We start from the raw sequence: 12942 nt of genomic DNA, 5'->3' as shown, positions 1-12942 counted from the left end.
TGATCGCACCCGTTATGAGCTTGTCGCAGTGTGTACTTAGCAAACCGCGACCCACGTGCGAATCCACCCCGGCCACCCACCCCCGTCGAGGTGCACACCCTCCCTCGCGAAGTGCGCCCCGTTCGCCAAGTGTGAGCCCTGCCCGGGTGCGCGCACCTTGCTAGGGCGTCGGGTGTGCACCCGGCCCGGCCTACGTGCGTGCACCTGGACGGGGCGTCGTGTGCGTGCAGTGTCCCGTCTGCAACGCGGTGCCCACACACCACCTCGGGCGCAACGACCTGCGCTCACATGTGGGCCGAGTGCACCTTGGTGCATGTTCGGGGCGCCTCGGGTGCACGCTCGATCTTGCCCCGGTGCACCAAGGCGCTCGGTTTGCCCCGGGTGCGCACTTGGTGCAAGGTGGGCACCCAAAATAGGGATCAAGCACCAAAACACAAGTTTCGGGATGCAAAATGGGACCCAAGGACCACAAATGCGTTCCAAGACCCATGATGGGTCCACGAGAACAAAAATGTGTTCCGAGACTTAATAAACAAATATTGGGTTTTAGGAGAAGAAACATGCTCTGATGCCCAAAACGAGAATCGACCCCGAAAAGGCCACAGGCCAAAAGTGGGATGCGAGACAAAAAAAAATGGGACCCGAGGACCAAAATTGGGTTCCCAGGTCGAAGACAGGGCAACCGGACAAGAAACGACCTCTAAGGCTCGAAATGAGTCCCGACGACTAAAACTTGACAAGAAGCACCCATCAGGCACCCAACTCGACACCCATGGGATGCCGACCCACCCGGGCTTCCACCTAGCACACCTTGGCACCCACCCACCCTCGCACCCAACCTCGCACCCAACTTAGCACCTTTGAACCCACATTGGCACTCACCCTGACCCTGGCACCTTGGAACCCACATTGGCACTCACCTTGACCCTGGCACCCACCTTTGCACTCACCTTGGGACCCACCCTGGCTCCCACCTCGGCACCCACCCAGACACCCACCTTGGTTCCTTGGCACCCACCTTGGATCCTTGGCACCCACCCCGACACCCACCTTGGCACGCAACTTGGCTACTTGCCACCCACCTTGGCTCCTTGACGCCCACCCCGACAACCACCCCGTGACCTACCCTGGCTAGGGTTGGTGCACACCCACCCTGGTGCCCACCTTGGCACCCACCCCATGACCCACCTTGGCACGCACCTTAGTACCCACCCCGTTACCCACCCTAGGACCCACCCCGTGACCCACCTTGGCCAGGGTGGGTGCCTTGGTGCGCACAACTTGCCTGGGCTGCACACCAGGGCGGGCTCAAGATGGCACCCGCGTTCCGTTTTTTTCACTATCTTTCAAAACGGAAATTTTAAAATCTCGTTTTTTTTTTTTTTTTGCCTTTTCTGGAAATTAGTGAAGGCAGCGCATCAAAGGTGCGCAATGCTGGTGCGAACCCGGGAGCGCTCCGATGTGTGCTCCAAGGTGCGGCGTGCACGAAGTCCGAGCCCGGCTTGCCCCGGGTGCGCACCTCGCGTGCACCTTCGCCGGGGTGAGCACCTTGGCTGGGTTGCGCGCCCTGGTGCGCACCAAGGAGCGCTCTGAAGTGTGCTCCAAGGTGCGGCGTGCACGAAGTCGGAGCTCGGTTTGCCCCGGGTGTGCACCTCGGGTGCGCACCTCGCGTGCACCTTCGCTGCGGTGGGCACCTTGGCTGGGTTGCGCGCCTTGGTGGGCACCATGCAGTGCACGAAGTCGGAGCCCGGTTTGCCCCGGGCGCGCACCTCCGCCAGGGTGGGCACCTTGGTGCGCACAACTTGCCTGGGCTGCGCACCAGGAAGGGCTCAAGATGGCACCCGCGTTCCGTTTTTTTCACTATCTTTCAGAACGGAAATTTTAAAATATCGTTTTTTTTTGCCTTTTCTGGAAATTAGTGAAGGCAGCGCATCAAAGGTGCGCAACGCTGGTGCGAACCTGGGAGCGCTCCGATGTGTGCTCCAAGGTGCGGCGTGCACGAAGTCGGAGCCCGGTTTGCCCCGGGTGCGCCCTGGTGGGCACCATGGTGCGCACCAAGGAGCGCTCCGAAGTGTGCTCCAAGGTGCGGCCTGCACGAAGTCGGAGCCCGGTTTGCCCCGGGTGTGCACCGCGGGTGGGCACCTTGGTGCGCATGCCTTGCCTGGGCTGCGCACCAGGGCGGGCTCAAGATGGCACCCGCGTTCCGTTTTTTTCACTATCTTTCAAAACGGAAATTTTAAAATCTCATTTTTTTTTGCCTTTTCTGGAAATTAGTGAAGGCAGCGCATCAAAGGTGCGCACCTCGCTGCCCACCACGGTGCGCAACGCCGGTGGGCACCCGGGAGTGCTTCGAAGTGTGCTCCAAGGTGCTGCGTGCACGTTGTCGGAGCCCGGTTTGCCCCGGGTGCGCACCTCGCGTGCACCTTCGTCGGGGTGGGCACCTTGGCTGGGTTTGCCCCGGCTGCGCTCCGAAGCGGGGTTATTGGAGCGCCGCCTCTTTTTTTGTCGGAGCGTTTGGTGGGGTTTCTCGCATTGGCTCTTCCCAGGCCCGGTTGCCACCCTGGCGCGCACGAAGTCGGAAGTAGGGTTAATTGCCCGGGTGCGCACCTTTGCCAGGGTGGGCACCTTACCTGGGCTGTGCACCCGGGCGGGCTCAAGATGGCACCCGCGTTCCGTTTTTTTCACTATCTTTCAAAACGGAAATTTTAAAATCTCCTCTTTTTTTTGCCTTTTCTGGAAATTAGTGAAGGCAGCGCATCAAAGGTGCGCACCTCGCTGCCCACCTTGGTGTGCTCTGAGGTGCGCACCCGGGAGCGCTACGAAGTGTGCTCCAAGGTGCGGCGTGCACGTTGTCGGAGCCCGGTTTGCCCCGGGTGCGCACCTCGCCTGCACCTTGGCCGGGGTGGGCACCCTGGCTGGGTTTGCCCAGGGTGCGCTCCGAAGCGGGGTTACTGGAGCGCCCCCTCTTTTTTTGTCAGAGCGTTTGGTGGGGTTTCTCGCATTGGCTCTTCCCAGGCCCGGTTGTTGGGTGCGCTCCCACCCTGGCGCGCGCGAAGTTGGAAGTTGGGTTAATTGCCCGGGCGCGCACCTTCGCCAGGGTGGGCACCTTGGTGCGCACACCTTGGCTGGGCTGCGCACCAGGGCGGGCTCAAGATGGCACCAGCATTCCCTTTTTCTCACTATCTTTCAAAACGGAAATTTTAAAATCTCGTTTTCTTTTGCCTTTTATGGAAATTAGTGAAGGCATCGCATCAAAGGTGCGCACCTCGCTGCCCACCTTGGTGTGCTCCGAGGTGCCCACCACGGTGCGCTCCGAGGTGCCCACCACGGTGCGCAACGCCGGTGCGAACCCGGGAGCGCCCCGATGTGTGCTCCAAGGTGCGGCGTGCACGAAGCCGGACCCCGGTTTGCCCCGGGTGCGCACCTCGCGTGCACCTTGGTGCGCACACCTTGGCTGGGTTGCGCGGCCTGGTGGGCACCATGGTGCGCACCAAGGAGCGCTCCGAAGTGTGCTCCAAGGTGCGGCGTGCACGAAGTCCTAGCCCGGTTTGCCCCGGGTGCGCACCTTCGCCGCGGTGGGCACCATGGCGTGCACGAAGTCGGAGCCCGGTTTGCCCCGGGTGCGCACCTCGCGTGCACCTTCGCCGGGGTGGGCACCTCGGCTGGGTTGCGCGCCCTGGTGCGCACCAAGGAGCGCTCCGAAGTGTGCTCCAAGGTGCGGCGTGCACGAAGTCGGAGCCCGGTTTGCCCCGGGTGCGCACCTTCGCCGCGGTGGGCACCCTGGTGCGCACCATGGCGTGCACGAAGTCGGAGCCCGGTTTGCCCCGGGTGCGCACCTCGCGTGCACCTTCGGCGGGGTTGCGCGCCCTGGTGCGCACCAAGGAGCGCTCCGAAGTGTGCTCCAAGGTGCGGCGTGCACGAAGTCGGAGCCCGGTTTGCCCCGGGTGCGCACCTCGCGTGCACCTTCGGCGGGGTTGCGCGCCCTGGTGGGCACCATGGTGCGCACCAAGGAGCGCTCCGAAGTGTGCTCCAAGGTGCGGCGTGCACGAAGTCGGAGCCCGGTTTGCCCCGGGTGCGCACCTCGCGTGCACCTTCGCCGCGGTGGGCACCATGGCGTGCACGAAGTCGGAGCCCGGTTTGCCCCGGGTGCGCACCTCGCGTGCACCTTCGCCGGGGTGGGCACCTCGGCTGGGTTGCGCGCCCTGGTGCGCACCAAGGAGCGCTCCGAAGTGTGCTCCAAGGTGCGGCGTGCACGAAGTCGGAGCCCGGTTTGCCCCGGGTGCGCACCTCGCGTGCACCTTCGCCGCGGTGGGCACCATGGCGTGCACGAAGTCGGAGCCCGGTTTGCCTCGGGTGCGCACCCCGCGTGCACCTTCGCCGGGGTGGGCACCTCGGCTGGGTTGCGCGCCCTGGTGCGCACCAAGGAGCGCTCCGAAGTGTGCTCCAAGGTGCGGCGTGCACGAAGTCGGAGCCCGGTTTGCCCCGGGTGCGCACCTCGCGTGCACCTTCGCCGCGGTGGGCACCTTGGCTGGGTTGGGCACCATTGAGCGCTCCGAAGTGTGCTCCAAGGTGCGCACCATGGCCCTCCAAGGTGCGCAGCATGGCGTGCACGAAGTCGGAGCCCGGTTTGCCCCGGGTGCGCACCTCGCGTGCACCTTCGCCAGGGTGGGCACCTCGGTGCGCACACCTTCTCAATGTTTTCTTGCCTTTTCTGGAAATTGGTGAAGGCAGCGCATCAAAGGTGCGCACCTCGGTGTGCTCCGAGGTGCGAACCCGAGAGCGCTCCGAGGTGCCCACGAAGTCGAAAGTCGGGTTAATTGCATTGTTTTCCCCGGGTGCGCTCCGAGGTGCGCAACATCGGTGCGCACCAAGGAGGGCTCCGAAGTGTGCTCCAAGGTGCGCACGATTCGGAGCTCGGTTTGCCCGGGGTGCGCACACCTTGGCTGGGTTGCGCACCCTTTGTGCGCTCCAAGGTGCGCACGAAGTCGGAGCTCGGTTTGCCCCGGGTGCGCACCTTCGCCAGGGTGCGCACCTTGATGCGCACGCCTTGGCTGGGCTGCGCACCTTGGTGGGCGCCATGGTGCGCACCTTTCGTGCGCTCCAAGGTGCGCACGAAGTCGGAGCTCGGTTTGCCCCGGGTGCGCACCTTGGTGGGCGCCATGGTGCACTCCGAGGTGCCCAAGATTGGTGCGCACCAAGGAGCGCTCCGAAGTGCGCTCCAAGGTGCGCAGGTGCGCGCGAAGTCGAAAGTTGGGTTAATTGTCCGGTTTGCCTCGGGTGCGCACCTTGCGTGCACCTTCGCCAGGGTGGGCGCCTTGGTGCGCACACCTTGGCTGGGCTGCGCACCCGGGCGCGCACACCTTGGCACCCGCGTTTCCTTCATTTTAAATTTTTTTTTTTTACAATCTCTCAAGTGGGAAATTCTATAATCTCAACTTTTTTTGCCTTTTCAGGAAACTTTTGAATGGAGCGCATCATTGGTGCGCTCCGAAGTGTGCTCCAAGGTGCGCACCTCTGGTGTGCTCCAAAGCTCTCTCCAGCTGCGTGCACCTGCCCCGGCCGCGCACCCGGCCCCGCCCAGCTTCGCTCACCTGTCCCGGGCGTCTGGTGCGGAACCTTAGAGTAAGAAACATCACCGTGCACCTTGGCCAACGTGCGCGACTCGACCGAGCGCGCACTGGCCGAGGTGCACACCGATTTCACCTGGGTGCGCGCGCAGCACCTCGGGCGCACCGGGGTGCGCGCACAACGCCCGGGTTGCACCGTGGCCTGTGTGCTCGGGGCGCCTCGGGTGCGCGCTCGGTGTCGCCCCCCGCGCGCGCGGTAGTGCGGGCAGCGCACCCCGGCCCGGCCCGGCCCCGACGAGAACGCAAACGGGCAAAAGGTTTATTCAAATAGCATTGCGACGCCCGGCGAAAAACTAAGAAAGGGTGCAACACCGGGACTTCCCGGGAGGTCACCCATCCCAGTACTACTCCGGCCCAAGCGCGCTTAACTGCGGAGTTCTGATGGGATCCGGTGCACTAACGCTGGTATGATCGCACCCGTTATGAGCTTGTCGCAGTGTGTACTTAGCAAACCGCGACCCACGTGCGAATCCACCCCGGCCACCCACCCCCGTCGAGGTGCACACCCTCCCTCGCGAAGTGCGCCCCGTTCGCCAAGTGTGAGCCCTGCCCGGGTGCGCGCACCTTGCTAGGGCGTCGGGTGTGCACCCGGCCCGGCCTACGTGCGTGCACCTGGACGGGGCGTCGTGTGCGTGCAGTGTCCCGTCTGCAACGCGGTGCCCACACACCACCTCGGGCGCAACGACCTGCGCTCACATGTGGGCCGAGTGCACCTTGGTGCATGTTCGGGGCGCCTCGGGTGCACGCTCGATCTTGCCCCGGTGCACCAAGGCGCTCGGTTTGCCCCGGGTGCGCACTTGGTGCAAGGTGGGCACCCAAAATAGGGATCAAGCACCAAAACACAAGTTTCGGGATGCAAAATGGGACCCAAGGACCACAAATGCGTTCCAAGACCCATGATGGGTCCACGAGAACAAAAATGTGTTCCGAGACTTAATAAACAAATATTGGGTTTTAGGAGAAGAAACATGCTCTGATGCCCAAAACGAGAATCGACCCCGAAAAGGCCACAGGCCAAAAGTGGGATGCGAGACAAAAAAAAATGGGACCCGAGGACCAAAATTGGGTTCCCAGGTCGAAGACAGGGCAACCGGACAAGAAACGACCTCTAAGGCTCGAAATGAGTCCCGACGACTAAAACTTGACAAGAAGCACCCATCAGGCACCCAACTCGACACCCATGGGATGCCGACCCACCCGGGCTTCCACCTAGCACACCTTGGCACCCACCCACCCTCGCACCCAACCTCGCACCCAACTTAGCACCTTTGAACCCACATTGGCACTCACCCTGACCCTGGCACCTTGGAACCCACATTGGCACTCACCTTGACCCTGGCACCCACCTTTGCACTCACCTTGGGACCCACCCTGGCTCCCACCTCGGCACCCACCCAGACACCCACCTTGGTTCCTTGGCACCCACCTTGGATCCTTGGCACCCACCCCGACACCCACCTTGGCACGCAACTTGGCTACTTGCCACCCACCTTGGCTCCTTGACGCCCACCCCGACAACCACCCCGTGACCTACCCTGGCTAGGGTTGGTGCACACCCACCCTGGTGCCCACCTTGGCACCCACCCCATGACCCACCTTGGCACGCACCTTAGTACCCACCCTGTTACCCACCCTAGGACCCACCCCGTGACCCACCTTGGCCAGGGTGGGTGCACCCACCCTGGTGCCCACCTTGGCACCCACCCATCCTAGCACCCAGCCTGTGACCGGGCTTGGAACCCAACCTTGCACCCGTCTTGGCCAGTGTGGGTGCGCACCCATCCTGGCACCCACGTTGTGACACACCCTTTAACCCACGCACCCTAGCAGCCACGTTGGCACCCACCTTGGAACACAACCTAGCAACTTGGCACCCACCCCGTGACCCACCTTGGCATCCACCATAGCAGTCGCCCACTTGGCACCCACCTTGGAACCCAAGTTGGCACCCACCTCGGCACCCACCTTGACACTTGTGGACCCACCTTGCCACTCACCCTAGCATCGACCCATCCTAGCACCCACCCTGGCACCTTTGCACCCTAGCACTCACCCATCCTAGCACCTAACCTGTGACCCACCTTGACACTCACCCTCGCACCCACCTTGGAACCCAACCTAGCACCCACCCACCCTGACACCAACCCTAGCACCTACCCACCCTTGCACCCACCCTGTGACCCATCTTGGCACCCACCCATCCTACCACTCAACCTATCACCCACCTTCTCACCCACCTTGGCATCCACCTTAGCACCCACCCACACTGGCACCTTGGCACCCACCTCGGGCAAGGTGGGTGCACACCCACCCTGACACCCAATTTAGAACCAACCGAGCATGTTACCCACCTTGGCACCCACATTGCAGCCCACCCTAGTACCCACCCTATGACCCACATTGGCATCCACACCCTAGCACCCAGGCACCTCGACACCCGCCTTGACACGCACCCTAGCACTAAACCTGTGACCCACCTTGGAACTCACCCTAGAACCCACCCACCCTGTGAACCACCTTGGCATCCACCTTAGCACCCACCCACCTTGGCACCCACTCTAGCACTCACCCATCCTAACACCCAACTTGTTACCCACCTTGGCACCCGCCCTCGCGTCCACCTTGAAACCCACCCTAGCACCCACCCACGCAGGAGCCCACCTTGGCACCCAACCTAACACCCACGCATCCTGGCACCCAACTTGTGACCCACCTTGGAACCCACCCTAGTACCCACCTTTGAACCCACTATATCACCAACCCACCTTGGCACCCACCCTATGACCCTCTTTGGAATCCACCCTAGCACGCACCCACCCTGGCACCCACCATGGAGCGCACCCTAGCACCCACCCACCTCGGCACGCACCTCAACACCCACCTTGGTGTGCGCACTGCGCCAACCTCTCAAAGACCCTATGTGGTGCGCTCCAAAGTGTACACCTTTGGTGCGCTCCAAGGTGCGCACCTTTGGTGCACACCGAGGTGCACACCAAAGTGTGCACCGAGGTGAGCACCAAAGTGCACTCCAAGGTGCACACCAAGGCGTGCACCTTTGGTGCGGTCAATGCAAACGAATTCGGAAGTTGGGGTCGATGTCCTAATCGCTGCTGCAGACTACACGTATGAGAATCGGACAAATAGCTTTATATAGGGGAGGTGTTGCGTTTGATGGGTCGACTCCCCTGGTTGTGTGCACTGCACCAACTTCAAAGACCCTGTCTTGTTTAAGAAGTCAAAAGTTGGGGTGGATGTCCTAATCATTGCTGCAGTCTACGCATGTATGAGAATCAGACAAATAGCTTATATAGGGGAGGTGTTGCATTCGGTGGGTTGACTCCCCTGGTTGTGCGCACTGCGCCAACCTCAAAGACCCCGCATAGCAGAAGAAGTCGGAAGTCGGATTTTGGTGAGCACCAAGGCGTGCACCTTTGGTGCGGTCAACGCAGACGAATTCAGAAGTTGGGGTGGATGTCCTAATCGTTGTTGCAGGCTACACATGTATGAGAATCAGACAAATAGCTTATATAGGGGAGGTGTTGGGTTTGATGGGTCAACTCCCTTGGTTGTGCGCATTACGCCAACCTCAAAGACCTTGTTTTCGTTAAGAAGTCAAAAGTTGGGGTCAATGTCCTAATGGCTCCTGTAGGCTACACATGTATGAGAATCGGACAAATAGCTTATATAGGGGAGGTGTTGGGTTTGATGGGTCGACTCCCCTGGTTGTGCGCATTACGTCAACCTCAAAGACCTTGTTTTCGTTAAGAAGTCAAAAGTTGGGGTCGATGTCCTAATTGCTCCTGTAGACTACACATGTATGAGAATCAGACAAATAGCTTATATAGGGGAGGTGTTGGGTTTGATGGGTTGACTCCCCTAGTTGTTCGCATTACACCAACCTCAAAGACCTTGTTTTCGTTTAGAAGCCGAAAGTTGGGGTCGATGTCCTAATTGCTCCTGCAGGCTACGCATGTATGAGAATCAGACAAATAGCTTATATAGGGGAGGTGTTGGGTTTGATGGGTCGACTCCCCTGGTTGTGCGCATTGCGCCAACCTCAAAGACCCTGCATTGCGGATGAAGTCGAAAGTCAGAGTTTGGTGTGCTACAAGGTGTGGTCGAAGGTGCTCACCTAGGTGTGCACCTTTGGAGCGCAGGAAAAGTGCCCTCCAAAAGTGCGCACCTTTGGAGTGCACAAAAGTGCCCTCCAAAAGTGCGCACCTTTGGAGCGCACAAAAGTGCCCTCCAAAAAGTGCCCTCCAAAAGTGCGCACCTTTGGAGCGCACAAAAGTGCCCTCCAAAAAGTGCCCTCCAAAAGTGCGCACCTTTGGAGTGCAGAAAAGTGCCCTCCAAAAAGTGCCCTCCAAAAGTGTGCACCTTTGGAGTGCACAAAAGTGCCCTCCAAAAGTGCGCACCTTTGGAGCGCAGAAAAGTGCCCTCCAAAAAGTGCCCTCCAAAAGTGCGCACCTTTGGAGCGCAGAAAAGTGCCCTCCAAAAAGTGCCCTCCAAAAGTGCGCACCTTTGGAGCGCAGAAAAGTGCCCTCCAAAAAGTGCCCTCCAAAAGTGCGCACCTTTGGAGCGCACAAAAGTGCCCTCCAAAAAGTGCCCTCCAAAAGTGCGCACCTTTGGAGCGCACAAAAGTGCCCTCCAAAAGTGCGCACCTTTGGAGCGCACAAAAGTGCCCTCCAAAAGTGCGCACTTTTGGTGCGCACCAAGGCGCTGGTTCGGTCGTTGCAGGCGAGTTCGGAAGTTGGGGTCGATGTCCTGAGCGGAGGTGCAAACTACACAGGTGTCGGAATCGGACAAATAGCTTATATAGGGGAGGTGTATGCTTCGATGGGTCGACTCCCCAGGTTGAGCGCACCGCGCCAACCTCAAAGACCCTACGGTATGGATGAAGTCGGAAGTTGGGTCCGATGACCGATTCGATTAGTAGGTATGCTCATGAGGTCGGAATTTGGGTCCGATGACCTGCCATGTGCAGGAAGGCGAATGTTGGCACTGTGCGTTGCAAGGTGCACACCAAGGTGCTGGTGCGGTCTTTTTAGTCGAGTTCGGAAGTTGGGGTCGATGTCCTGATCGGAGGTGCAAGCTACACAGGTGTGGGAATCGGACAAATAGCTTATATAGGGGAGGTGTATGCTTCGTTGGGTCGACTCCCCGGGTTGAGCGCACCGCGCCAACCTCAAAGACCCTACGGTATGGATGAAGTCGGAAGTTGGGTCCGATGACCGATTCGATATGTAGGCATACTCGCGAGGTCGGAATTTGGGTCCGATGACCTGCCATGTGCAGGAAGGCGAATGTTGGCACTGTGCGTTGCAAGGTGCGCACCAAGGCGCTGGTTCGGTCGTTGCAGGCGAGTTCGGAAGTTGGGGTCGATGTCCTGATCGGAGGTGCAAACTACACAGGTGTGGGAATCGGACAAATAGCTTATATAGGGGAGGTGTATGCTTCGTTGGGTCGACTCCCCGGGTTGAGCGCACCGCGCCAACCTCAAAGACCCTACGGTATGGATGAAGTCGGAAGTTGTGTCCGATGACCGATTCGATATGTAGGCATACTCGCGAGGTCGGAATTTGGGTCCGATGACCTGCCATGTGCAGGAAGGCGAATGTTGGGACTGTGCGTCGCAAGGTGCGCACCAAGGCGCTGGTGCCGTCGTTGCAGTCGAGTTCGGAAGTTGGGGTCGATGTCCTGGTCAGAGGTGCAAACTACACAGGTGTGGGAATCGGACAAATAGCTTATATAGGGGAGGTGTATGCTTCGATGGGTCGACTCCCCGGGTTGAGCGCACCGCGCCAACCTCAAAGACCCTACAGTATGGATGAAGTCGGAAGTTGGGTCCGATGACCGATTCGATACGTAGGCATATTGGCGAGGTCTGAATTTGTGTCCGATGACCTGCCATGCGCAGGAAGGCGGAATTTGGGTCCGATGACCGAGTTGATGGCGTGCCATGCGCAGAAAGGCGGAATTTGGGTCCGATGACCGAGTTGATGTTGATGGCCCGCCATGCACAGGAAGGCGGAATTTGGGTCCGATGACCGATTTGAAGGCGTGCCATGCGCAGAAAGGCGGAGTTTGGGTCCGATGACCGAGTTGATATTGATGGCCCGCCATGCGCAGGAAGGCGGAATTTGGGTCCGATGACCTGACATACGCATGGAGTCCGACTCGGGGGCCGATGTTCGATTCGATGACTTGCATTGTGGGTAAAGTCGGAAGTTGTGGTCTTTGACCCGATTCGATGACCAGACTTCGGCTGCTTGAGAATCGGACAAATAACTTATATAGGGGAGGTAGTGTTCTCGAGCATCCTCCCCCCGTGCCCGTTTATGTCGATTGATGCTGGTGCTCGACTGGTTGGAGCGCTCGGATGCAAAAATCTTGCACCAGGATTTATCGATTGTGATGGACACGGCAAGTCTCCTGATTGCTATGCAGGAGCTCATCGTGAATCTCTATGCGGCCTTGGTATGGACTCGACCTGCGGAATGGTTCGGCAATGGTAGTCGCTCCAACACGTCCTTGCAATGGCCACAGAGGTGATTCGACTAGAGCTCCAGTCTAGCTTTTGGGTTGCTTGGCGGACTGGTATAGCCGCGATCGAGTTCCGGCCATGAACGTTTTAGATAGCTCTTGGGCTTTCTGGGACGGAAGTCGGAAGTTTGGGCTGTTGTCCGATTTGATGACCATTCTTCGGATGTGTGAGAATCGGACAAATAACTTATATAGGGGACTGTGTTGTCTCACGCAGCCCCCTCCGTGCCCCTCTATCTCGACCGATGTTGGTGCTTGAAAGGGTTGGGATCGCTCGGATTTATAAACGTGCACCACCATTTGTCGAGTGTGAGGGACGCGGCAGGTCTCCTAAATGCTATACGGGCGCTCTCTGAGAATCTCTATCCGGCCTCGACACAGACTAGTCTTGCTGAATGGTTTGGCACTGGTAGTCGATCCAACACGTCGTTGTTGTGGCCGCCTAGGCGATTCGATTCGAGCCCCCGTCTAGCTTTTGGGTTGCTTGGCGGATTTTGCCCTATCCGCAAGTGAGCTCGGTCCCTAAACGTTCGAGAAACCCGATTGCTATGCGCCGACTCTCTTTCTTGCGAGCCTCCATCTAGCTTTTGGGTCTCTACGGAACGGAAGTCGGAATCTGGGACCGTTGTTTGATTCGACGAGGCAGACTACGGTTGTGCGAGAATCGGACAAATAACTTATATAGGGGAGGTGTTGACTGGAGCATTCTCCCCCGTGCCCCTCTAACTCGACCAATGCTGGCGCTCGAACGGTGGTAGCGCTCGGATTTTCG

The 12942-nt window shown here is 59.5% G+C and overlaps 2 non-coding genes across 2 annotated transcripts in view; both read right to left on the bottom strand.

Annotated features, from left to right (window-relative positions):
- The window catches only part of LOC131865094 (5S ribosomal RNA), a 119-nt gene extending 108 nt beyond the window's left edge, over positions 1-11 (bottom strand). The window contains exon 1 of the ribosomal RNA XR_009363827.1: positions 1-11. This exon is cut by the window's left edge and continues 108 nt beyond it. This is a non-coding gene — a ribosomal RNA (5S ribosomal RNA).
- A 5916-nt stretch (positions 12-5927) lies between these two features.
- LOC131865091 (5S ribosomal RNA) lies at positions 5928-6046 on the bottom strand. The gene has a single exon (XR_009363825.1). It is a non-coding gene; the product is annotated as a 5S ribosomal RNA (ribosomal RNA).
- Positions 6047-12942: the final 6896 nt, after the last annotated feature.

Source organism: Cryptomeria japonica, unplaced genomic scaffold (assembly GCF_030272615.1).
Source record: "Cryptomeria japonica unplaced genomic scaffold, Sugi_1.0 HiC_scaffold_101, whole genome shotgun sequence".
NCBI classification, from domain to species: Eukaryota; Viridiplantae; Streptophyta; class Pinopsida; order Cupressales; family Cupressaceae; genus Cryptomeria; species Cryptomeria japonica.
This window is presented reverse-complemented; position numbering and strand designations above follow the sequence as displayed.